The sequence below is a fragment of the Sus scrofa genome, chromosome 4, assembly GCF_054392235.1.
Source record: "Sus scrofa isolate SSC_HxYL_T2T_F1_AM1 chromosome 4, Sscrofa_HxYL_maternal_Yorkshire_Landrace_v2.0, whole genome shotgun sequence".
Lineage (NCBI taxonomy): Eukaryota > Metazoa > Chordata > Mammalia > Artiodactyla > Suidae > Sus > Sus scrofa.
Window position 1 is genome coordinate 40,045,663 of NC_139386.1, and position 25,531 is coordinate 40,071,193.

A 25,531-nucleotide genomic window follows, 5' to 3' on the forward strand; every position below is an offset into this window, starting at 1 on the left:
TGAAAGCCCAGAAATCAATGCAACAGTTAACTTCTCAACATTTGTATGTGGAGATAGGAAACAGTCATTATTGTCCTATTTTTAAAAAAATCAAATTGGTGAGTGCCCGTTGTGGCTCAGTGGTTAATGAACCCAACTAGTATCCATGAGGTCTCAGGTTGGATCCCTGGCCCCGCTCAGTGGGTTAAGGATCCGCTGTTGCTGTAAGCTGTGGTGTAGGTCGCACTTGGCTCGGATCCCACGTTGCTATGGCTGTAGTGTAGGCCGGCGGCTCCAGCTCCAACTGGACCCCTAGCCTGGGAACCTCGATAAGCCATGGATGCAGCCCTAGAAAAGACACACACACACAAAACCGAATTGAATATTTGTTTCTAACAAGAATGACAAAAAATGTTTCCCTTCCTACAGTGTCTTTCATTTGATTTCATCTTAAAATAAAGCCTCCTGTTCCAGCTCTCACTGGGCCTGGCACGATGGGGCCACCTCCCAACGCAGCATCACTTTCCTCACTCAGATTTTGGCTTCTGGGTGGAGAGGCTCCAGTGGCCTCAATCTGAACCCACGTGCAGGAAGGTACAGGCATCCACTTTGTTGCAGCAACCGTATCAGCACATTTTGAGAACTGAGACCTTAGGGACTGGTTTCCCAGTGGCCTGGCCTGCAGGCTCTGAGGGGCCACCTCAAGCCAAGAGTATGCTGGGACTTTTCTGCTAGAAGAGTCAGAGCTTAACTCTGCCATCTGAGGCCCTTCTGCTGGATACGGGTCTCTAAGGCTCACACCATCCCAGGCTGTAATTCCCAAGCCCATTGGCATCACTGATCCCACTAGACTTTCAGCCCCTTTGAGGGTGGGGACTGTATCTCATATATCTTCAAGCCACCCCGACTCCCTATAATCACAGTACCTGGTGTATAGGAGATGCTCAGTAAGTGCCACTTGGGCTTTTTGTGGTCCTGCTGGTATTAAACTTTGCCCTGTGAATTTCTGCTTTTTAGGGCCACACCCGTGGCATATGAAGGTTCCCAGGCTAGGGGTCCAATCGGAGCTGCAGCTGCCGGCCTGCACCACAGCCACAGCAACACCAGATCTGAGCCGCATCTGCGACCTATAGCACAGCTCACGGCAATACCAGATCCTTAACCCACTGAGCGAGGCCCGGGATGGAACCCCTGTCCTCACAGATACCAGTCGGGTTCTTCACCTGCTGAGCCACAACGGAACTCCTGTTCTGTAAACTTCAGCTATAGGACCCTCTCCTCTTGTGCTTTCTCTCAAATCTTATCTATAAAACAGGCTCTGACTTCTCTAGCCCTTACCTGTCCCCTGTAACAAACCACTATTTTTTTTTTTTTTGCCTCTTCTAGGGCCGCTCCCGTGGCATATGGAGGTTCCCAGGCTAGGGGTCAAATCAGAGCTGTAGCCACCGGCCTACACCAGAGCCACAGCAACGCAGGATCCGAGCCACGTCTGCGACCTACACCACAACTTGATCCTTAACCCACTGAGCAAGGCCAGGGATCTAATCTGCAACTCATGGTTCCTAGTCAGATTCATTAACACTGCGCCACGACGGGAACTCGGGCCTACAAACAAACTACTATTTTGGATTTTGGAGCCTATGAACAGTTTAAAACAACCTCTTTTATTTTTCATCATTTCAGGTCTATTTGCTCTTGCTCTTCTGCAGGTGAAGGCAGGCCCTCAGTGACCCGGGTGTGCTCCCTGCCCCTCTCAGTGTGCACGGGGACTCGGTAAATATTTTCCGACTGAAATTTCCTAAAACAAATTGGCCTTTGACTCAGGCTGCAGAGGTAACGTGTTTTACAAGGCCTCCAGGACTCCTACAGTTAAGATCTTTCCATCCAAAGGGTGGGAGATCATTGGTCCCACCCGTCCCACACACACATGGCACGGCACCTACTTAAGCAACCTTGAGACTTAAAAGCAGAAACCTGTTTGCTTTTTTCTTAACACTGAATGGCTTTCATCTTCCTCTTGGCTTGGGTCAAAAAAGTTTACGGCAGCATGAGCCACACGAAGATCTTTGACGCCTATTCATAAACTGAATTTCTATTCATGAGGTGACCGGGTTGTTGGCCTGAGGCGTCTGTCACAGCAACCGGCAGACTGGGCAAAAAAATCATCTTCCTAAGGAATTCTGGCCACCTCACATGCAACCACATGCGGTGGCTAGAGGGGCAACTGACTTTTTCAGGACAATCGGCTTCTTAGGAGGAAGCTGGGGAGCCTGAATTACTCCAAGACTGGGGGTCAGGACGCCTCCAGAGAATCCGGCTCACTCTCAGCTGCTCCAGCTCTGTGGGGCTCGCTCTAGGGGCTGATGGGATGTTTCATGTGCACAAAGGCAGCTACAAGGATTTGTTCCCCCATCATCCGAGTGGTGCAAAAATAACGACATCACACTAAAAGTTACCTCCTGCTCTGACATCAGGAGGACCAAGCTTGGGAATGACCAATATCCATCCTTCCATAGAGTCCAACGTCATAAGACTAAGCAGGCTCCTTTCCACTCTGCAGCAGGTAACACGCCAAGATCATCTCCAATCTCTTTCTTTTGAAACCAAAAAACACCTTTGCAATCATGACAATTCCTTTGGTGAAGATGCCACCGTCGGTGCATAAAGGGTGGCTGCAGTTGACACGCCTGGGGAGAGAAATGACTTCTGCACTAACATTCCTGGGGGGCCGGGGGCAAGACGTGCATCTCTCGAAAGCCAAGAACAGGGGAGACTCAGGACCACTGCTTCTACACCCAGTCAACTGTGCCTTGCCTCCCTAAGCAGAAAACCCCAACACACCCTGAACAATGTGCTTGAGGAGACACAGCCACTGGACAAAGGACCTGAGAAGAAACATGCAGAGGCAGAGCCTGGCGCGAAGAGGTGCTGCCTGATGGGGGGGTTTCCTAAGGAGGTGGCTTAATCCGGGACTGGCCATCTCTGTGAGGTAGCGCCAACACTGTTGGCTAACAGGGCTCAGAGTACAAGCTGCAAGAAAAACAAAGCTGGTCTTTCAGACCTTTCTCCCTTAGCTGATGCAAGATGCGCATCCAGGAGAGCAAAGGGAAGTGGTGGAAAGCAACCCGGTACAACAAGGAGGAAAATGGACTACAGACCAGAAAGGCGGTTTCTGCTCTATGCCTCATTCAGCCATGGAAACTGAGCGCTAAATTGGCTCCACAGGGGAGGCCGCTCTTCCCAGAAGAGAAGGCACCCTGCCGGGAGTTTTCTATCCCCACAATGCCTGGAAGGCAGGCAAGATACACATTTGTTTCCAACTCCACGTCTTCTTCTTCTCCTGTCCCCAAACTGCAGCAACCTCAACACGCTGGGTCTGGACCATTACAAAGGCTAAGCCACCTTCAAGTCTTTGTCTTTGAATCTACTGTATGCTGAGGGATCACTCTTTTTCTTTCTTTCCTTTCTTTTTTAAAAAAATGTTATTGGGTATAGGGAGTTCCTGTCATGGTGCAGTGGTTAACGAATCTGACTAGGAACCACAAGGTTGAGGGTTCAATCCCTGGCCTAGCTCAGTGGGTTAAGGATCTGACATTGCCGAGAGCTGGGTGTAGGTGGCAGATGCGGCACGGATCCCTCATTGCTGTGGCTCTGGTGTAGGCCGGCAGCTCCAGCTCTGATTCAACCCCTAGCCTGGGAACCTCCATATGCCATAGGAGCGGCCCTAGAAAAGGCAAAAAGACAAAAAAAAAAAAATGTCATTGGGTATAGTTGACTTACAATGTTGTACTGGTTTCAGGAATACAGCAAAGTGAACCAGACATATATATATATTCATTCTCTTTTCTCATATAGGTTATTACAGAATACTGAGTAGATTCTTCTGGTCTATACAGCAGGTCCTTGCCAGTTATCCATTCTATACATAGTAGTGTGTACATTCTTAAACGTGGCTATAATTACTCCCCTGCCAAAAATCCCTTATTGGCTTTCCATCACCTATAGGATGAAATAAAAACTCTTTAGCTTTGAAAGACATCCTTCTACCATATCGCTTCACCCGCATTTCCAGTATCAGCTGCTGCCACTTCCTCTACCCAAACCCCAGGCTCCATGACCCAAAAAAAGCCACTCAGAGACCTGGTGATACCAATTTCCTTCATACAAAATCCCTAAGAGGAAATAAAACTCCTTAAGGATAGAAAATGCAGGAAAGCAGAGTTCCCATCATGGCTCAGCAATAACCAACCTGACTAGGATCCATGAGGACGCAGGTTCGATCCCTGGCCTCACTCAGTGGGTTGAGGATCCGGCGTTGCCATGAGCTGTGGTGCAGGTCACAGATGCGGCTTGGATCCCGCATTGCTGTGGCTGTGGTGCAGGCCAGCAGCTGCAACTCCAATTAGACCCCTAGCCTGAGAACTTCCATATGCTGGAGGTGTGGCCCTTGAAAGAAAGAAAGAAAGAAAGAAAGAAAGAAAGAAAGAAAGAAAGAAAGAAAGAAAGAAAGGAAGGAAGGAAGGAAGGAAGGAAGGAAGGAAGGAAGGAAGGAAGGAAGGAAGAAAGGAAGAAAGAAAGAAAGGAAGAAAGAAAGGAAGGAAGGAAGGAAGGAAGGAAGGAAGGAAGAAAGGAAGAAAGAAAAAAAAGGAAAGAAAATAGAGGAAACAGATGGTGATCTAGGCCTTACAGCTTCAGGATGATGAAAACTAGTATCCTGACAAAATGATTCAACCCAAACCTCTATGGTGTTTGCACTAAAAATAGAGAAAATTCTGATTCAGTGCCTGGAAGACCGTCAAGACCATTCATCTCAGTTTTAGTATGAAATATCACAAACCTGCCCTTTTCCTCAGCCAAAAAAAGAAAAAAAAAATGTGGGATGGCAACTGAACAAATCTACTTGTTGGATTTTTCTTGTGCAGGTAAAACTTACATTGAACAAATACCATGTTTCAAACTGCCAGGGAGGAAACCTGTTACGTAGAAATTCAAAATCTTCCTTGAAAGATACACTGCCTTATCTAACAGACAGATGTCCTCTAAATGCCTTAAATTAGGGCAACAGACAAACAGTGGTCAAGAGCATTAAAGCTGAAAGCAATAGGTGTTCAAATTCACCTTACAGTGCAGACTTAGGTTGAGGAAGTCAGAAAGTAGAAAACCTCACTCTTTCTGGGTATCACACACGGCCCCCTCGAGACCCAACTTCAGAAAATTGGCCTTTGGACATAAAGATAAAATATTCACGTGGCCTGATGTGACATTCTGAATCGCATCACAGAAAACAAATCCTTAGATGATGCCTCTTAGTTTCAGCATAAAGGCACGTCTAGCCCTGATTTAAACTCAAATGTCTATTAACTTTTATGGTGATTACAAAGCACCAAACTGGCTGTAACTTTAGCTTATTTTTCCAGGGGTGACTTAATAAACTATTTTATTACTAACAAACACACACTGTAAATGAAATAATAGTGAAACTTTTCTCCCACATAGTCCCACAGAGATGCTAGACTTGCCCTTAAGACGAGCTTGCCAATTCTGGCTTAGGTAGGGCCCAAAGGAACACATAATCTTAGAGCTTGATGGGACATTATAGGCATCAGGATGACCTATTTATTTCAAAAGTGAAGACACGGAACACCCGAGTGGCCAAAGAACTGAAAATCCTCCAGGCAAATTGGTGGCCAGACGGGAGCCCTTACCTTGAGCCACCTAATTCTGGGCTCTTTCTATTCGCTGTAAGCCCCACAACACGAAGATAGCAGAGCCAGTCAGCCCCGGGTTCAAAAGGATTAGCTGCAGCTAACTGTTAAGTGTTTATTATGTGCCAGGCATTTCGTGCTAAGTGTTTTATAAGCACTGGCACATTTAATCATCTCAGCAATCTCCACTGCAGCCCAAGGAATGGAAGCTTGTCCAAGGGCACACAGCTCAGAGTAGGGAGCAGGGATTCGGGTCCAAGTCTGGGCTTCAGAGTGGAGGCTCACTGAGTGCTGGCCAAGGCCGTGCTGTGCCTGGCCCCTCCCCACGCCCCTCCTAGTGATTCACACGGAATCATAACAAAGACCCTAAGAAGAACGGCAGTAAAGCATCCTGTGGAACTCGGCTGGATCCAGCACTTTCAAACTTTGGCCATGAATAGTCTCCCCCCAGCTCCGCCCGAAAATCTATTGAACATCTTTCAAAACTAGATTCTTGGCATCAAAGACGGGAGGAAAAATCTGTGCTAAGAGTTAAGAGGTCTTGCTGAACAATTTCTTCTCGGCCCAACGTCCTGTCAATTTTCTCTATGAAGGATGCCTGGGGCCATTTCTATCAACTGTCATTCATTCATTTTGAGTAATGCCTTCATGTCTATCAAGTGTCCCATCCAAACCAAAGATGTAACAGAAGGAAGGAAACCTATGTTGATTGTTGGCAAAAGACGCTGGTGTCTTTGAACATGTGAGATATGACTGTATCACAGATTTACAGGTAAATACTATTGTATTTACCAAGCTCTTATTTTAAGGGTTTTGTTTGCAGAAAACTATCTGGTACCTAACAATGTCCTAGGGTTAGTCTACTATCCTGTATATAATTTATACAAAAGCTGAGGTCAAAGGTGAGGTCACACATGAAAGTGAATTCATAAATCCCACTTAAGAAATCCTTAAGAAAGATCTTTAGCTCAGACCTGTTTTAAACACCTAGATGAGTCCTGAATCACAGAAAAAGCTAAACTCTCTAATTTCAAGAAACACTTGAGCATACCTTCCCTAAAGTGGGGTTTTTAACTTATTTCCTGGTGCAGAGTACGAGAAAAACCCAATTCTGAAAAAAAAACAAAAAACAGGTTCTGTGAAGGTAGAATCCCATTTGGGTGTGAAGCCTGCGGCAAAAAGGTGATGGGGCGGCTCATAAAAGTGCCACATTGAAAAATAAATTTGTAAAAAGTCACATCATCAGCAACCATGGAAAAATTCAACTAGTTCCATGAACCTTTTGCAACCAACCAAGGCAGGGCAGATGCCAGAATTCCTACAGTATCTTTTTACAATCCTTCAAGTCTGAACCACTAACTTGGAACATACCAGTCATGGTGGGTTTTCCTGTTGGAGCCAAATACAGAATGGGAATCTTATCTCACCACTGAGGGTGTGCATTCCTTGACGGGGTCCAAGGACCTGGAACAGATCTGATGTTTTCTGTATTCCCTACTGCGCTGAGAGCCAGCCATGGGAAAGGTTCAACAAAGAGTAGGCGAGGTCACATTTTTCTGAAAGGTTGAACCCAAGCTTTAAGCCAGTTGGTGAAAGGAAATAAGCACTATATTTTAAATAAGTTATCTGGTTATCTGACATTAGGGAAAATTCAATCAATGTGCCCTTACTACATCTTTTTTAAACAGAGCAATCTGGGAGTTCCTGTCATGGCGCAGTGGTTAATGAATCCGACTAGGAACCATGAGGTTGCGGGTTCAATCCCGGGCCTTGCTAGGTGGGTTAAGGATCCGGTGCTGCCGTGAGTGTGGTGTAGGTCACAGACTTGGCTCAGATCTCAAGTCGTTGTGACTGTGGTGTAGGCCAGTGGCTACAGCTCCGATTAGACCCCTAGCCTGGGAACCTCCATGTGCCGTGGAAGCGGCCTTAGAAAAGACAAAAAAAAGAAAAAAGAGCAATCTGGAATGCAGCCTTATACTCTGAGGATGACGACCAGAGAAAGAGAGAAGTATGACTTTAGAAGAAACCACCAACTCATTAAGAATGCCTCCAATGAGCCAGGCCCAATGCTAGTCTCTGGAGAACATTTAAATGACTAAAAAGCATTTTAAAAAGTAACACTGAGTTAGTGTACTTAACAGTAGAAATTTTCCTCTCTGTTCAAAAATAAGAACTGAATATGATTCAAGGCAGTTGTCCTAGCCAACAAAGCTCACATAAAATCTTTCTCTAATAAAATGCTCAGCCTAATAATCAGCATGTTAAGGAAAAAAAAAAATCTTGCCAAAGGATTACTTGGCTCATCTCAATGTATATTTATGATTCAGGAGAAATCACTATGATTTTCAGAAAAGATGCCTCACTGTAGGCGTGTTGATGTAGCTGGTGCTTGGAAATTATTTTTGTTCCTACAGGGTTTGTCTACGGAGTTTTCAGAAGGGTACCTGGCTCAGTAAGTGGTTTATCAGGTCAGTTTAAACCGGCAGCTCATATAGAAGGACCTAGGAGTGCCTGTATGTTTATTTAACTGAATGATGCCCCCTCCTCCACCCCCAAGCATTATGAAACACGGCAGAGGCAAGATGCAGGCCCCCAGCCCCACTTCTCTTTAACAGTGAACAGCGTGGACCACACAGACTCATTGAGAAAATGCTCCTCCACCAGCAATCCTATGATGGGCATATCATTCTACCAACCCTGCTTTCTATAAGCCAAGCCAAGCTTCTCCAAAGCCCTAGGTTTCTGTAAGCCACGTTTCATGAAGAAGAGCCCTTAACCAAACAAACCAAGCAGAGAGAAATCTAAACCTTGCACCCAAATTCTTGACACAGTTTATGCTTTGTAATCTCAAGAAATTATAGGGACAACTAATTCAATGCAACATATCTCACCTGGGGAGAATTTTCACTTTAGGCCCTTTCCTAACTTTTGAATTCTGAAATGTTTGTATTACAAAATTCGATCAACATTAAAAACAAACAAACAAAATGAAGTTCCTGTCGTGGCGCAACAGAAATGAATCTGACTAGGAACCATGAGGTTGCGGGTTCGATCCCTGGCCTCGCTCAGTGGGTTAAGGATCCAGTGTTGCCATGAGCTGTGGTGTAGGCTGCAGACATGACTTGGATCTGGTGTGGCTGTGGCTGTGGTATAGGCTGGCAGCTACAGCTCGGATTAGACCCCCAGCCTGGGAACCTCCATATGCCGCAGGTGCGGCTCCAAAAAGACAAAAGACCAAAAAAACAAGAAAACCCCCTCTTCATGACACTGGTTTACTGCTCACGTTAGACAAAATCCAGTCTTCCTCTTCACGAATACCGACGTCAACCTCAACAGGGAGGTAGGGAGGTGAGGAAAAAAAGCAGAACACCGCCCCCCCCCCAAATTCTTACTTCTGTTTGTGGTAAAGGGTTCGGATTCTTGATATGGAGAGAGAAGGGAGCCACCTCTGTCTAGAGTTAAATTCGTTGGCAACAAAAATAGAGCTCTATGAGGCCAACGTGTATTAAAGCAACGCCTGAGACATTGAGTGGGATTATGTTGAATATGCATGACACACAAAAGGAAAATGTTCATGACTTACAGATGTGCTCCCAGTTGTGCTTTCTTCCTTTTTTGGAATCTCAAACAGAGGGAAGCAAGAGGTTTGCAGCCATGTTATTAGAAGCACTGCTGCCTCTCTCCCTCCCATACTAGAATATTCCAGTACTGATGTTGCCATCCATATGACCACAGTTTAGACTAGAGTAAAAATAGAAGCTGTGTGAGCCTAACCTGAAAAGTCCCAAGTGCTGGAGAGGGTCAGTATTAATATCTTCTAACTGAAATAATGAGATTCTGTTTCCTGGTGGCGTTTGGCAGGAGTAGGGGGAAAAAAAAAGAGATTTGGAATTTATTTCTCATTCAGAAGTGTTTTGTTAAAAACTACCATAATGGAGCAGACTCCAAGTCAAGCACAGGAAGCCAAGAGGCTCTGGTTTAGATTTACTAATTCCCTCTAAAGGCTTTTCAACTGCTGCAATTTTAGGCCCCAAGGCACAACTGCATAAATTCCCCACCCTATATGGGAGCTGACAGAGTGCCACAGGAAGCCTATGGGACAGGAAAATGGGAAAGACCTGAGGTCCAAGGGCAGCCCCCACCCCTCCAGCCTCCATCTGTTGGGAGAATGAACCTGCTCTCAGCCACGAGCAGCAGTTAGTTGATGGAATTTCCAACGAAGTCTGTATTTCAGGTCTAGGCTAGCACTGAGTTTGAATGTTGATAGGAACATGAGACTCTTTAATACTGGCCTCTAACGAGAAGCTCTGACTCTTTCAAAAATGCCAACTAACAGAAATGGGCACAAGCCCTTTGGCAAGGACTCTGGCAATGTGTCTGAAGAAGATATGAAATCTTTTGTACCATCTGGCCCGATACGTCTACTCTTACGAATTATCCTAAGGAAATATTCTAAAAAGAAGGCAAAGTTTAAAAAAAAAAAAAAATCAAAATCCCTGAGACAACCTAACTGCAACTAGAGAGGGACAGTAGCTATGCCAATGAGGTATGATATACTAATTTTCTCAACACGGTCCTTAAAAAGCACATACCACCCAACAACAGGGGAAAATCTTGAGACAACACACTCTATTTAAAAAGGATAATCTTGTTTTCATATTTTCTAACCTCACAACGCCTACGATTTCACACCGTTTGGCCGAGCGCTTCCATCCGAGGAGGATGGAAGATAAAGGAGTGAATTGGTGAGGGTGGTGGCTCACGGATGATTTTGTTCCTAACTGTTGTATTTTTCCAACATGTAGATGCGGCCCAAGGCACAGAAAGCACAAGACCGATGGACATGGCCAGGGACCAGCTTCCAAACATCCACAGGACTATGTAGCAGTTACTGCAGTTAAACAGACAGGGACATACCTAGACACAGAATCTAAAGACGGTGCCATGGAAGTATATGGGTGTGTAAGTGGCAAACAGGAAAAAAAAAGTTTCTACTTGAGAAAAGCGCCACACCGTCACATCACAGTGCTTGGGCCACACCTGATCCATTTGATCTAAGGCAAGGAAGGCAAAAGCTCCAGGAAGATGGGTATTTAAGCACAAGACTCCAGGTTCCAAAATTTCCTGGGTCTTGTTCCCCATCTCATGAGCGACTCTTGGCTCCTGGTTTATATAAAGCGGGGAAGACACCCCACATCAAGGTGAGGCTGCTGGTGCCCCAGTCAACGAGCTCCTTCCCAGCTGAGTCCTCACCACCGATGGCTGATACGACCTGGGAGTGCTGTGTCCCCAACACAGCTCCAGGGCTGAACTGCCAGTGAGCCCGAGACGCTCTGTGTGACTCCTGGGCTTCAGTGTCTATTCTGTTACATTGGCCTTGTCTGTCTTACTCCTGTGGCTGCCTCCACAAAGCTCTGAGTTGACAGTGACTACCTGATCTAGGAGATGTTTTTCAACAAAACAATGACATTTGCAGTTAGTTCCTTATACTGGAAGACTGAAAATGTGTCAGCACTTACCTAAATAAAAGTAACAAAGCTAGACAGAAAGGGGTACATCCAAAGGTGATGAGACCATGGATTTCAAAACCAGAAGTCAAGCTGTTTTGAACAGTGGGCTTTTTCTTTTTTATTTATTTTCAAGGGCCGCAGCTGCGGCATATGGATGTTCTCAGGCTAGGGATTGAATCAGAGCGGCAGCTGCTGGCCTACAACACAGCCATAGTAATGCCAGATCCCAGCTGTGTCTGCGACCTACACCGCAGCCCATGACAATGGCAGATCCTTAACCCACTGAGCAAGGCCAGGAATTGAACCCCAGTCCTCATGGATATTAGTTGGGATCGTTACCGCTGAGCCACCACAGGAACTCCCTGAAAGGTGGGCTTTTAATACCCAGTACCACATCACAGTGGTGGCTGCCCTGTGTGCCAGAGGATTATTCACATTCTTGATTATCTACTGGAAGAAAAAGCCTGATTCTGTCCAAGGCTTATAGCCCCTGGCCTTGTATTTCTTTTGATTACATAAAGGAAATATTCTTTTTTTTCTCTTAACTGGGTGTTGCATTTTATCAAAAAAAAATATATACACACACACACATAATCTTAGTATATTAATTTTATTTTTAAATGATTATTTTTTTCCATTATAGCTGGTTAACAGTGTCCTGTCAGTTTTCTACAGTACAACAAAGAGACCGAGTCACACATACATATACACATTCTTTTTCTCACACTATCATGCTCCATCATAAATGACTAGATATAGTTCCCAGTGCCAAACAGCAGGATCTCATTGCTTATCCACTCCAAAGGCAATAGTTTGCAAAAGGAACTGTCCTTGATCAAACTTTTCAGCCAAGTGAGCAATGAGAGCCAAGCAGCTTTTAAAGAAAAGAAATGACTTCCTTGAGAGAGGAAGCAGGAAAAGATGTGAAGGTATTCGAGTCCATGACGAGATCCACTGTGGACGCTGCATAAAGTTCCCCAAGAAATGGAGCCTCCCCGGGCTGCACCACACCTCTTAAGGCAGGAGGCTGAGGTCCCAGACAAAAGCACCTGCTACAAGGAGTGTGTTCACAGTCACGTGTGCCACCTCTCAAGCAAATACATTTTAGACAGCACTCCTGTTGGTGTCCTCAATTGTCATTTATGAGTTACTTATCTGACGATAACATCTGAGGTCTTGCTAAAAGGAAGAGGAAAGGAGATGGGTAATCACAATTTTTTTCCCAACCATGATAAACTCTTTATTGGCTGTTCAAATTAACACGGGGACAGAGCCTTCAAAACTCCAAAAGGTAAGCTAGTCCACTGCAGCAGTGCCTAGGTCTTTCTGATCTACCTCCATCAGAATCTACAGATGAAGCTATTCTGACATTCCGCATTATGGAAGTGTATACTCCTGGCTGATTCATGGTAATTCACTAGCGATAATGAAAAGCCTCAGTGGGAACACATATCCGTAAGCACCATTTCATAAGAGACTTCGTTTCCTAAAAATATGGGAGACGAAGAAAAGCAAATAGTTAGGAATCAAAAACCTATCAGATCATCTCAAGGAATTTTTTTTTTCCTCCAAGTGAACTGAGTACCAAAAGCAGCTTACCAGCTGATTTCCATCAGTTCTGAAGCCAGTCATACATACCCAAGGCCTCCGTGGTGATTTATGGAAGCCCAGGGATGCTAAACACAAAGGAATGATTCTAAACCTAACACTGTCTTCTAAAATCCCCACATTCCCAAGGATCTTTACTTCTTCCCAAATTAATGGCCCACCCCACATTCTGCAGATGCTTCCTGTAAAGCAACCAATGGTAAGCTCTCTGTAAAAAGCCCCGCCTTTTCTGATGACAGCTACCTGGGCTACCTGGTACATCTTCATTTCCTAGAGAGCACAGGGTCCTAGTGAGAATTAAAGCTCGGGGAGTCCAGCCCAGCCCCTGCCCCAGTCTCTCACTTTGGTCCTGTCACAGCCTTTCAAGATGGGACCAGTTTCAAATAGATTTACCTGCTCCAGGCACCCTGTGGCCACACAGCACCTCTGCCTCCAGAGTGGCATTTATTATTTTATGGGTCCAAGATCAGTGGGCAGCCTGAGAAGAACTGGCTCCAGGTGCCCCAGGAAGATGCGTCCACCCCTCTGTGGCCTCCAGGCAACAAGTGAGGATGTGGAAGCTGGGGGCCTAGCAGTTTCTAGCTTTCCTAACTTGGAATGGATACACCTGCCTTCGGCCAATGCTGTGAAACACAGATTCTTCACCTCTCTCTCCTGGCCGCTGACAACACCGCGTGCGTAGAAAAATCACTTGCGTCTCACCCCTCCTGCTTTGGAGGTGGAGGAATTCGGCTGAATGATTGCAGCTGCCAGGGCAACCTCTTTGGCATGCGTGCCCACAACCCCTCACCTAATAGCCTTTCCCCGCCTGGCTGCCCCCACCCGCCCGCGGGTGCAGCCACAGGCTCTTCAAGTGGTCACGCTGCAGTGCAGCCCCCATGGAAACCTGCCTGGAACTGCTCAACTCATAGCAAAGAAGGAGGGTTTTCATACAGATTGTTCTTTTTAAATCCTTTACAAAAACAGCTGTAATCAATTGTGCTGGGGTGGGGGTGGGGGAGTCTGTAAAAAGCTGCCACTCGGAAAGCCCTAATATTGATCTTTTCCCCTTGTGTGGCTTTTAAGAAAACAATCCCATGCGAAGAAACCCCATTATCAATTTCTTGAGACTTCGCTAACATGAAACAGTGTCTAAATTAAAATAGACTTTTTAAAGTTCAATGAAAACCCTGGTCAATATAAGAAATCCACCCGTCATCCTGCCTTTTATTCAAGGGCCAATGTGTTGGCTTAAAAAAAAGAAAAAAAGTAGGCTGAACAAATGCAAGCATTATTAAATGCTGATTACATCTCAGCAACTCTTCTGGGAGTTGTTTAGCAGGTGACACTAGCCGAAAGATTAAAGGGAAATCTGTCTTCATTTGGGGTCTGGCATTTCCAATTCTTCATTTGCAAGATAATATACTATTTTCTCTGTGCCTATTCTTAGAGAAAACTATCAATCCTAAGCCTGTGTTTATAGACAGTTATGATTCCAAGTGTTCATGTCCTGACGGGACTTCTAAATACCAGAATATTTTAAGTCGTTTCACAGGAATTATGGTAGCTATGTTATTCTGTCACGTTCCCCTTTCCACGTTAGGCCTCTCAGGAACCGGAGCATGTCAGAAGGTGAAAAGTCAATATTTAAAGCTACAATGTGCAAACAGAGCAATTTGGTGTTTTCAGCTGAAAATTATATTACAAACCCTCAGCAGCATCAACAGCCAATTTCCAGATTAGACATGAAGGAAAAGCCCAATTTCATATCATGTCTGTTATCTGTACTTTTATTTAGAAGAAAAAAAAAACCAAAAAAACCTCAAAGACTTTATTAAAAGGCCAGACCTAAAATGAATACAGAACTGAAATCTAAGTCCATGATACTTTGTGTGAGCCTGGCTTTTACCACGTGAATGAAATGAGAGCTGATCAAATCCAAAAAGCTGACATAAAAAGGCAAAAAACAAAACAAACAAAAAAACCCCACAAACAAACAAAAAACAAACCTCAAGAAAAAAAACCCCCAAGACAGCTTAACTGCCATTTGCTTTGCTCCCAAATAAGAGTAATTTCAATTTCAAGGGAGTAAGCAACAGGGTCTGTGTCAAGTATCTGCTATTCATTCAGCTTTCACACTCTTGGTATCCAACAGGCACAGGCATTTACTAAAGGAGGGGCGTACAATGTGCAGATTTATTAGTTGAGAAGTTTCACTCCCTCTCCACACCCACCCCCAACCCCTCAAATTAGAGAAGGCCCCTGCTTTTTCACCAAACTAAATAGGCAAGAACTCAGAGTTCTGTAAAACTCCTTAACACTAGCTGATCAAGGGCCTAAACCTTTGTCCAGCTGGGCCTCCTGGGGTTGTCACACAAGGAGGATTTCACAGCTTCAGTGGCCTGGGCCGCCGTTTGGATCCCCACGAAGTTATTTTAAGCAACTTTTCTCCAGAAAACAGACCTCCGGCCTTCCTCTCTTCCATTGTAAAATTGTGGCAGCACAAAGCAGCGGAGCACTGACGAGGACTCAGGATTGGCCTGGTCAGCTCATTGCAATCCCCCCTCCCCCTTCTATTTGAATGCTGGCCAATAAAATTGTCTGTGATGATGATAACATTCTAGAAGTGTCTGGTCCAAAATGGTAACCAAGAGCCATGTACAGTTAACCAGCAGCTGAACTGTGGCTGGTGCAACAGAGGCACTGCCTTTTTAATTTTATGTAGTTTTAATCAATGTAAATTGAAATAGCCACATGTGGCTGGTGAGCAGCTACCGTATTAGTGCAATGCTAGGGAGAATTTTTAAACTGTGGCTGGAAGCCTGGGCATATCAAAGCTGTTTGCAGCTGCTGGGCTAAGCCTCTGTGGGGTTAAATGCACTCTCCTTAAACAACAACTGCATACAAGCAGAAATGAGTGCCTAACACATAATTGCCTTTTTCCATCAGAACACTCCTTTTGTGCTACACACCTGTGAGAAAGAATAAGGATTTAATCCAACTAGGTCATGTAATAACTCTTTATTTACCAGACATCTACTGTGTGCTAAAATGTTCTAGCATCTGCTTAAAAATAAAACAGTAAGATGGGCGAATGGATACACAAAATGTGGTACAGCCCATGGAATATTATTCAGTGATAAGATAAAACGAACTCTCAAGCCACGTGGGGGAACCTTAAATGCAGATTACTCAATGAAAGAAGCCAGTCTGAAAAGGCGACACACTATAATGATTTCAACTATGTGACATTCCCGAAGAGGCAAAAACTATGGAGAGAGAAAAAAGATCAGGCGTTCAGAGGGAAAGAGAGATGGATGAACAGGTGGAACACAGAGGATTTTTAGGGCAGTGAAACTGTCCTGTGTGGACACTGGAATGGTGGATACAGGACATCATGCATTTGTCAAAACCCTAGAATGTACAGCCCCAAGTGGGAACCTTCATGTAACTTGTAGACTATAGTTAATAATAATGTACCAATATTGGTTCATTAACTGCAACAATATATGCAGTAATAATGGAGGATATATTAAACTATATACTATCTGTTCCATTAGTCTGTCAATCTTAATGCGTACTCCCCTGAAATAAAGTCTATTCATTATCATGAAGTCCAAATCTCTGGAGAGTTCCTGAGGCCTGCCTATGAATCTGTCCTGAGCCATGTTCCCTTCTAGCATAACAACACATGTTTCTGGCAGACCAGCACACACGAGATGGGTCTTGGGTGCTAAGCATGTGAGTACATGGCTACCTCACAGCAATGGCAGACTCAATCAATTAGCTTCCTGGGGAGACCTTCCAGACTTGCAGAATTTGTTAAGTGGCCCATTCACAGTGGTGATGGGGGTTCTGTGTTCATGCTTATGCATTCACTCTGGTCCACACTGTTGCATGAAGCAAGCAAAGAAACTTCCCACAACAGATAAGGCAGTGTAGTCTTCTCCTGAGAAATTGTCTACATGATTGAGTACCAAGCTGCATCACTGTTCTGTACACTTAGCTGTCACAGTTATCCAGATATTCTCTGAGGCATTAATACACTAAAGGGGATAGAAACTCTAACTCTGGTTTAAAAAAGAAAACTACACTAAAGGGGATAGAAACTCTAACTCTGGTTTAAAAAAGAAAACTAAAATATCCGGGAGTTCCTGTCGTGGTTCAGCAGAAATGAATTTGACTAGGAACCATGAGGACACAGGTTCGATCCCTGGCCTCCCTCAGTGGGTTAAGGATCCAGCATTGCCATGAGCTGTGGTATAGGTCACAGGTGCGGCCTGGATCCAGTGTTGCTGTGGCTGTGGCCAGTGGCTACATCTCCAATTTAACCCCTAGCCTGGGAATTTTCATATACTGTGGTGCAACCCTCAAAAAGACAAAAAAAAAAAAAAAAGATGAAAGATATTCTGAGGACAACTGAAAATCTAGGAAATCTGAATGTGGACAGGATATGAGAAAATATTACAGTTATAATTACCTCTCTTGGGTAAGACTGTATTTATAAATTATTCCTGGGGGGTAGTGAATGCTGACATATTCAGGGATGAAGTGGCCTGGGGGCCAAATTTTACCATCAATAGGAAACCCTCTCCCAAATCTACACATAAAGAGAATAAAGCAAAGAGGGTAAAATAATTACCGATTACTGAATTTAGGTGGAGGATATGTTTGAACTTTTCTGTGTATTTGACAAGTTTTTGTACTTAAAAACTTTTGGGGTGTGGGAGGAGAAAATTCTAGTTGAAAACATCTCCAGCGACAAGGAGGCTGATCTTAAGGGCAAACAGTTCATCATTAGGAAGCCAAGAAAGTGCTGTTTTCTTAACCAGGAAGAAGAGTGAACTGAACTTCGCTGCAAGTTTCCCAGCTGGTGGTAAGTTGGCTTCAACCAACTGGACCCACAGAAGACCGCACGGGACAGGGGAGGGGACCACACACCCTTCCAGAAGAAAAGAGGGCCGTGATCTTGAGAGATAAACGACAGCCCTAGAGAGTGTCCACCTTTGAAGACAGAAAAGGGGAAGACAGGGCTCAGAGAGGCATCTTCACAGAGGGGCAGTTCTAATCGAGGTAAGGAGCTCCCTGATCAGAACCACATGGGCCGACAGACTCTCTGCTGTCCTTTCTTTGGACAAACCCATCAGACAAAGAAAGGAGTAGGCTATTTTCATATGGGGGTGGGGCTTTAGTGGAATTCTTTTTTTTTTTTTTTGGTCTTTTTAGGGCTGCACCCACGGCCAGCGGATGTTCCCAGGCTAGGGGGCTACAGCCTCCAGCCCACAGCCACAGCCACACAGGATCTGAGCTTTGTCTGCGACCTACACCACAGCTCACGGCAAGGCTGGATCCTTAATCCACTGAGCGAGGTCAGGGACTGAACCTGCATCCTCATGGATGCTAGTTGGGTTTGTTAACCGCTGAGCCCCGATGGGAACTCCTGGAATTCATCTTGTATTCACAGGCTAAAGAAAGAGAACTGGAGGTAAAAATTACAGGCTGTGAGTGGCTCCAACATGCACACCAGGAAAATGACTTTGCGCCTCCCTGAGCATGTTTGAGTAATAATGGGAAGGTTATTAATCAGCTGTGGCAAGAGAACAGAATTCAGAGCTTGATCCCATCTCCAGCCTCACTGACCCCTGTATTTAATTAAACAATAAATTGGTGGTGGCACCAAATCCTATACGATTAATGATTATATATGAGTATATGAAAAGGGCAACTTGAAAACTCAAGCTGGACACTTCCGATTTGTGTCCGTTCCTGATGGTGCTATACTTGAGCAAAACACTCAAGTTGTTTGTTTGTGGACTAAAACAAACCAACATAAAGAGAGCAAGGCTGGGTCTTAGAGAATAACTCCTTTTCCCTGGTCACAGCCTTGTCTTTCCGACAGGTCTGCATTTCTGAGAGCCACGGCAGGTGGATCGTGTGGTTCTTGTTCAGGCACTTCTGTCTATCTGAGCATGAAGCTCAAAGGGATGTCAACACTCGCTCAGGAAATGTACTTCATGGGCTTTGCATCTTTGGGGAGCAAAGCCAATCCCCACAATTCCCATGAAGGAAAGGGGCTTGGATGTCTAGTGGTTTCAAACATACACGGAATACAATAAGCTTCCATGCTTCTTGAGTCTTCCAGAGCATAACATATGGAGGCAAACATTAAATGTCTTTCTCACAAAATAGTAAGACCAGACTGGTGTCTCACAACCTTCCATGGAAAGCTGTCAGATGACTCTGGACAGGTGTGATTCCGACCACAACAGGGTAAGACCCTACAGCCTATAGGGTCGGCAGGCCTGGCTTTGTCAGTTTTCGGCTAATGGAGACGGTGCACCTGCCAACCACAGATAATCACCCTCAGCTGGTTGTTGCTGGGTGGGGTGGTGGGTAGGACGCTGCGTCTGCAAGGAATCTTCAGGGGGCAATTATGGTTTACATTCTGAATAGTCAGATGGCAAACTCTGGATAAATTCCTGATGGGACGGCTGCTTCTGTATATACCTGAACTCTGATAGAGTGCAGGTAGGCTTTCTTGCTGTGATGTTGCAGTAGATGAATCATGCTAACAGTGACCTCATTTCTCTGTCCCCCCAGCTATCTCCTGGTGAGTCTGCTACCAACCCAGGACCTTCCCCTGAAGATCCAGTCTGTGTCCACCCTTGACAACCCCCCGGAGATGCCAGACACTTGAGAGGACCCTGGGCTAAAGATGCCAGCCACTCGGTATCCACTGAAGCCAAGCATTACTTCATTCCCTTCTTGAGCACCTACTATGTGCAGGATGCTATGCAAATTGCTGAGACCATGGAGCTGAAGGTGAGATGACCAGCTGGGGGTGGAAGGAAAGAGGGGAAACTGGGGACGGAGAATGCAGGCATCTAGGGGACCAGCCCAGGATGAGGAATTACTTAGAGGAGCCCCAGGGTGAGGGTAGCGTGTATGACCAGGAAGAGCAATGAAAGTGCGAGATGAAGCTGCGAAGAGGGTCAGGTCATAAAGGACCTTTAGGGAAAAACTAAAGAATTTATATTTATTCTTGTAAGCAAATGAGGGACCTCAAGAAGTTCAATTTTATGTTTTTGGAAATATCAGGCTGGAAAGTCTGTAAGTGATGGATTAGATTGGAGTCACTGTGATGAGTCAAATTATGGCAGTAATTATGTAAGTCTAAGGCAGACAGATTGGAAAGGACAGAGTCAATGGTATTAATGAGGGCAGAATCCACAGGATCTGTCAACTGATTGAATAAAGGGTATAATAGCTTTTTGAAAAAATGACAACAGTAGCTGCTGTCCTCACAGAGCCTGTGTGTGCCAAATTTAAATGGATGAGACCCCAAAATACTAACACCCAACAAGGCAGGTATTAGCCCCATTTTACAGCTGTGGAACCCTGAGCCTTACCAATCACATGCTGTGCCCACCAACACCCAGATATTAATCCCTAATAGCCGGGTTTCTGATCTGTGCCCTGAAGTGAAGGGCAGACTCCTTCAGGGACTCAGAAATACAGGAAGAAGCGGGCATGCGGCTCAGACAGCATTTGAGACATGATGAGTTTGGAGAACGAGCAAGCAGGACGTACCAGTGGGAGTTACTTGAGAAACAATCAGAAATGAGACTTGATGGATGATCGGTTTCTTCCCTTACACTGAGTAACTGGATTTATAATCTGTTTGGCCAGTTGCCGGAAAGTTTGGCCATATGGGAGTTAGAAGGGGTGGAAGGGGATCCAACCAGAAGTCAGCGCCCCTGGATGGAAACTCGGAGACTGCGCTTCCTGATCTGGAAGATGAGAAAATAATAACCCATCTCCTGGGTGTCACGGGAAGATTCAAGAGAAGTAATGTGTGACACAGTGAGTGTAAACCGTAAAAGAAAAACCTACCACACGGTTGTTCATATTTGTGTAGATGCCATCTGCTCTTTCAGGCAGATCAGATGCCATGTTAAAGAGAGTGACTGGTCTTCCAACTCAAGCCACGTCCGGGGAGGACACACCGCTTTCCAAATCGGTGTCATAATGAAGCCAGAGGCTCACAGTGATCAGGTGAAACATGGCATAAAACAAACCACATGAAGCTGATCAGGACTGAGAAATAAATGAAAGACTCTGTAACGACCGTAAGCCCAACTCCATCTTTGCATAAACCACCCGATATGGAGTTGCTGGAGGATAATGAGGAAAAAAAGAATGTATATAAAGGTATACGGGGGTCACTTTGCTGTACGGCAGCAATTGACAGAACATTTTAAAGCAACTGTAATACAAATTTTTAAAAAAATAAAAACTAGAAAAAAAAGTGAAAAACGCAAATACGGAGTTCCTCACGTGGTTAGAAAGTGGTGATGAATGTTGTTACTAACTTCTATTAGTTGACTCTTAATTGACCATTTGCCAGTAAGCAAAGCTGACACACAGGAGGGACCCCCACAGAAGTAGATCACCACACGCACAGAGCTGAGCGATCTTTCAGAAATTGACGGATAGGTTTCTACCTTGTGGCTCAGCTATCAATAATGACACAGCACGCCTCAACTCTTTGTAGAAAATCAGCTTGCATGGCACCTAGGCTTCTGGGAAAAAAAAGAGGTCTAGTCACCCCAGTAGAGCACGAGGCATCCCATCACCTTTGCAAACTCCACACTCACCTCTTCCCCTCATACCACCCGAGATGCCCGGAGCCCCAACAAGCATTGGGTTGGGGAGTTCAAAGAGGGTGCAGAACGAACGCCTCCACAAAAGACCGGAGCGCAAGGCAGTAATCATTATTGCTGGCCGGACTCATTGGTCCCCAACAGGTGGCCAGAGAGATTTCAAAGAGCAGAAAATGTTTTCACGAAATGAAAGATTTTAGGTATTAACCACCTTTCCCTTTCATATGAACACACATTTTCCACCAGGGGCTGTGGCATCAAAGACTATTAAGAAAAAGATTTGTTCCGCGGCACTTCCCATGGGGTGGCCTCTCATTGTCTCAGGCCCCCTGCTCCGGGAGAGGTGGTAATAACACCACGGGGATGCCAAGGTGGCCCGAGAGCATGGCCTTAGACCACCTGAGCTGGCACCTGTGGCCTTTCATGTAAGGATAAACCCACTCCAACGTGCCTTCCTAACAACCCTCCCCTGCGGGGAGAGCCGACCCTTCAATTTACTTGTCCGGAGCCAAGACCTTTTCAGAAGGAAAAGGTGCATTTATTATGCCATCATAATAAATGCCCCTGGTGACTTGACAGAGACAACAAAGCCCAAGGTGCTAATGATACTATTATCTCTCCCTCCGGGTTCCACAAGCCACCAAGCTGACAAAGACAAAGGTTTATGAAACAGGAAATGTTCGAGAAACCGCCTTCAGGATTTTTTCTTACTTGTGACAGCATCAGTTTGTGGCCATTCCAACACGGATCTGCTGTCAGGTATTGTGCTCCGTGAGCCAATAGGACGCAGCGCCCACCAAGGCACAAGTAATTAGAAACAAGGAAGTGTGTTCTTTGCACAAAGTGTGTACCACTGCTGAAACGAATCCCAATATTAGGAGTTCCCGTTGTGGCTCAGGGGGTTAAGAAACCAACTAGTATCTATGGGGATGTGGGTCTGATTCCCGGCCTCGTACAGTGGGTTAAGGATTCGGCGTTGCCACAAGCTGCTGTATTATAGGTCTCAGAAGTGGCTAGGATCTGGCGGCTCCCATCTGGCTGTGGTGTAGGCTGGCAGCTGCAGCTCTGATTTGACTTCAACCCCAGGAACTTCCATTTGCTGCAGGTGTGGCTGTAAAAAGAAGAAAAAAAAAAATCCCAATATTCGGTTCAAGCAGATGAAACTGCCATTTGGTAGGTCAGAAATACCAGCAATTTTATATGGTTTCATCTATACAGAATCTGCATTTTTTTTAAGTTGTGTGCTTTCTGTTCTTGAAAGTTGAGCAGAAGCAGTACCTAAACTCTTCACCACGACCCACAAGACTCTGCATGATCTGGGACCCCTGCGCTTCTATCCTCACCTCCCCCCGTATCACCCCAAGCATTCACATTTGTTTGCACCCAAAGACCTTTGTACCAGCTCTTCATCTGCCTGAAACTCTTCCCTCAGGCTTCTGTGTGGTCAATTCCTCCTCATTTCAGAGGATTCATCTTCTCTTATTGGAGATCTCCTCACAAAGGCCTTTCCTGGAGTTCCTGTCGTGGCTCAGCGGAATTGAATCTGACCAGCATCCATAAGGATGCAGGTTCGATTCCTGGCCTCACTCAGTAGGTTAAGGATCTGGTGTTGCCGTGAGATGTGGTGTAGGTTGCAGACGTGGCTTGGATCTGGCGGTGCTATGGCTGTGGTGTAGGCTGGTAGCTACAGCTCTGACTTGACCCCTAGCCTGGGAACTTCCATATGCCGAGGGCGAGGCCCTAAAAAGCAACGACAACAAAAAAGAATGGTTCGCTTCTCTCCCAGGGCAGATTGAAGAACAAGGAGTTCCTGCTGTGGCACAGTAGGTTAAGAATCCAACTGCAGTACCTCAGGTTGCCAGTGAAACACAAGTTCAATCCCTGGCCCAGTGCAGTGGGTTAAAGGATGTGGTGTAGGGTTGCAGTTGTGGCTTAAATTCAGTTCCTGGCCTGGGAACTTCCTATGCCACAGGTGCAGCCCTAAAAAACAAACAAAAAAAAAAAGAGTTGGTCATTGGTTATAATCCAGAGGGTTGATGTCTGCTGTCGGTAGCACCTACACTCTAGGACCCCACAACAAGGGAATCTAACCCAGTCCGGGGATGCAGGTCAGGGAAAGGGATTCGTGGAGGAAAGAATATTTAGGCTGAGATAGTAAGAAGAAAGAAGGGCGAGTGAGCATGAAAGAACATTCTACTATCCTAACCAAACGCCAGCCACATATAACTCATGATGCCTCCTGGGTCACATAATGACTTTTCATTACTTCTCCTGATCCTTACTTGTATTACATTCTGACCTATGTCTGCCTACCCCTCATCACCTGCTTCCCTACTAAGCACAGAAAACATTCAGAATTTTTTTTTTTTTTTTTGACCATACTCGTAACATATAGAGGTTCCCAGGCTAGGGGTCTATCTAATTGGAGTTACAGCTGCCAGCCTACGCGATGACCACAGCAATGAAGGATCCAAGCCGCTTCTGCGATCTACACCACAGCTCACAGTAACACCAGATCCTTAACCCACTGAGAGAGGCCAGGGATCGAACCCGCAACCTCATGGTTACTCTTCAGATTTGTTTACACTGCACCACAATGGGAACTCCAGCAAATGTTTATTGAATGAATTCACTTTCGCCCTCCTCTCCCTTACAAGTAAAGACCCACTTTTCCAAAAATGGCCTTCTGAGCTGTGGTCCCAGACCAGAACCACACCACCTGGCTCCTGGCTTCAGCAGAACGGTGCTCAATTTACATTATCAACTCAGTTCACGTCCTACAAACCTGCAGATACAAGAAAAGATGGCTCTAACTTCATCTCTGTGGTATTTATTTCCCACCCACGAATCAAGGACACCAAGTGAGAGTTCCACCTCCAGGTTTTCCCTCAGGCAAACCACTGAACCTCTCTGACCCACATATACTGCCTGTCTAGTTACTACAGACAGAGCTGCAGGGCTCTATCGCCAAGTACCAAGCCAACCGTTTCAGTAACTGGATGATTGTCTAGTATCTTCAATAAATTCTGATTCTGTTTTAAAAGTACATTATGGGAGTACCCGTCGTGGCGCAGTGGTTAACGAATCCGACTAGGAACCATGAGGTTGTGGGTTCAGTCCCTGCCCTTGCTCAGTGGGTTAACGATCCGGCGTTGCCGTGAGCTGTGGTGTAGGTTGAAGATTCGGCTTGGATCCCGTGTTGCTGTGGCTCTGGCGTAGGCCGGTGGGTACAGCTCTGATTAGACCCCTGGCCTGGGAACCTCCATATGCCGCGGGAGTGGCCTAAGAAATAGCAAAAAGACAAAAAAGTACATTATAAAAAACAAATTTATTTGAGCTGCTTCCCTCCCCCTTTTGTTTATTCTATTTTATTTATTTTTTGTCTTTTTGCCATTTCTAGGGCCGCTCCCGATGCTTATGGAGGTTCCCAGGCTAGGGGTCTAATCAGAGCTGTAGCCACCGGCCTACACCACAGCCACAGCAACATGGGATCTGAGCCACATCCACGACCTATACCACAGTTCATGGCAACGCCGGATCCTTAACCCACTGAGCAAGGCCAGGGATCGAACCCTCAACCTCCTGGTTCCTAGTCGGATTCGTTAACCACTGTGCCATGACAGGAACTCCCCTCTCCCCCTTTTGTTTCAACCACCTCACTGGGCTGTCCAACATTTTATTCATTACAGGTACCATTTCACCCTCCACCCCCACAAGATGTATTCTTTCAATACAAGATGTGCCAAGAATAATAATTAAGAACAAGAGGAAAAAACAAGCTTCACTGCAGACTGAGGGTTTACTGAACCCCTACCTTGTACAATTTTTAAGACAAACAAAGAAAAAAAAAAGAGACAATTCTCTTTTAAATTTAGAATAAGTTCTACTGGCATATTAGATAAAGGGTCGGCGATTATGCCTCTGTAAGGAAGCAGTGGGAAAAATATGGACATCCAGTGTGCAGGTGACCTAGGTTTGAATGACAGCACAAATTTACAAGAATTTTGGAGTTCCCGTCGTGGCTCAATGGAAATGAATCTGACTAGCATCCATGAGGACACAGGTTCAATCCCTGGCCCTGCTCAGT

At 45.4% G+C, this 25,531-nt stretch overlaps 1 protein-coding gene across 3 annotated transcripts in view; it reads right to left on the reverse strand.

Annotated features, from left to right (window-relative positions):
* Positions 1-25,531, reverse strand: part of SDC2 (syndecan 2) — a 168,557-nt gene that overhangs the window by 58,899 nt on the left and 84,127 nt on the right.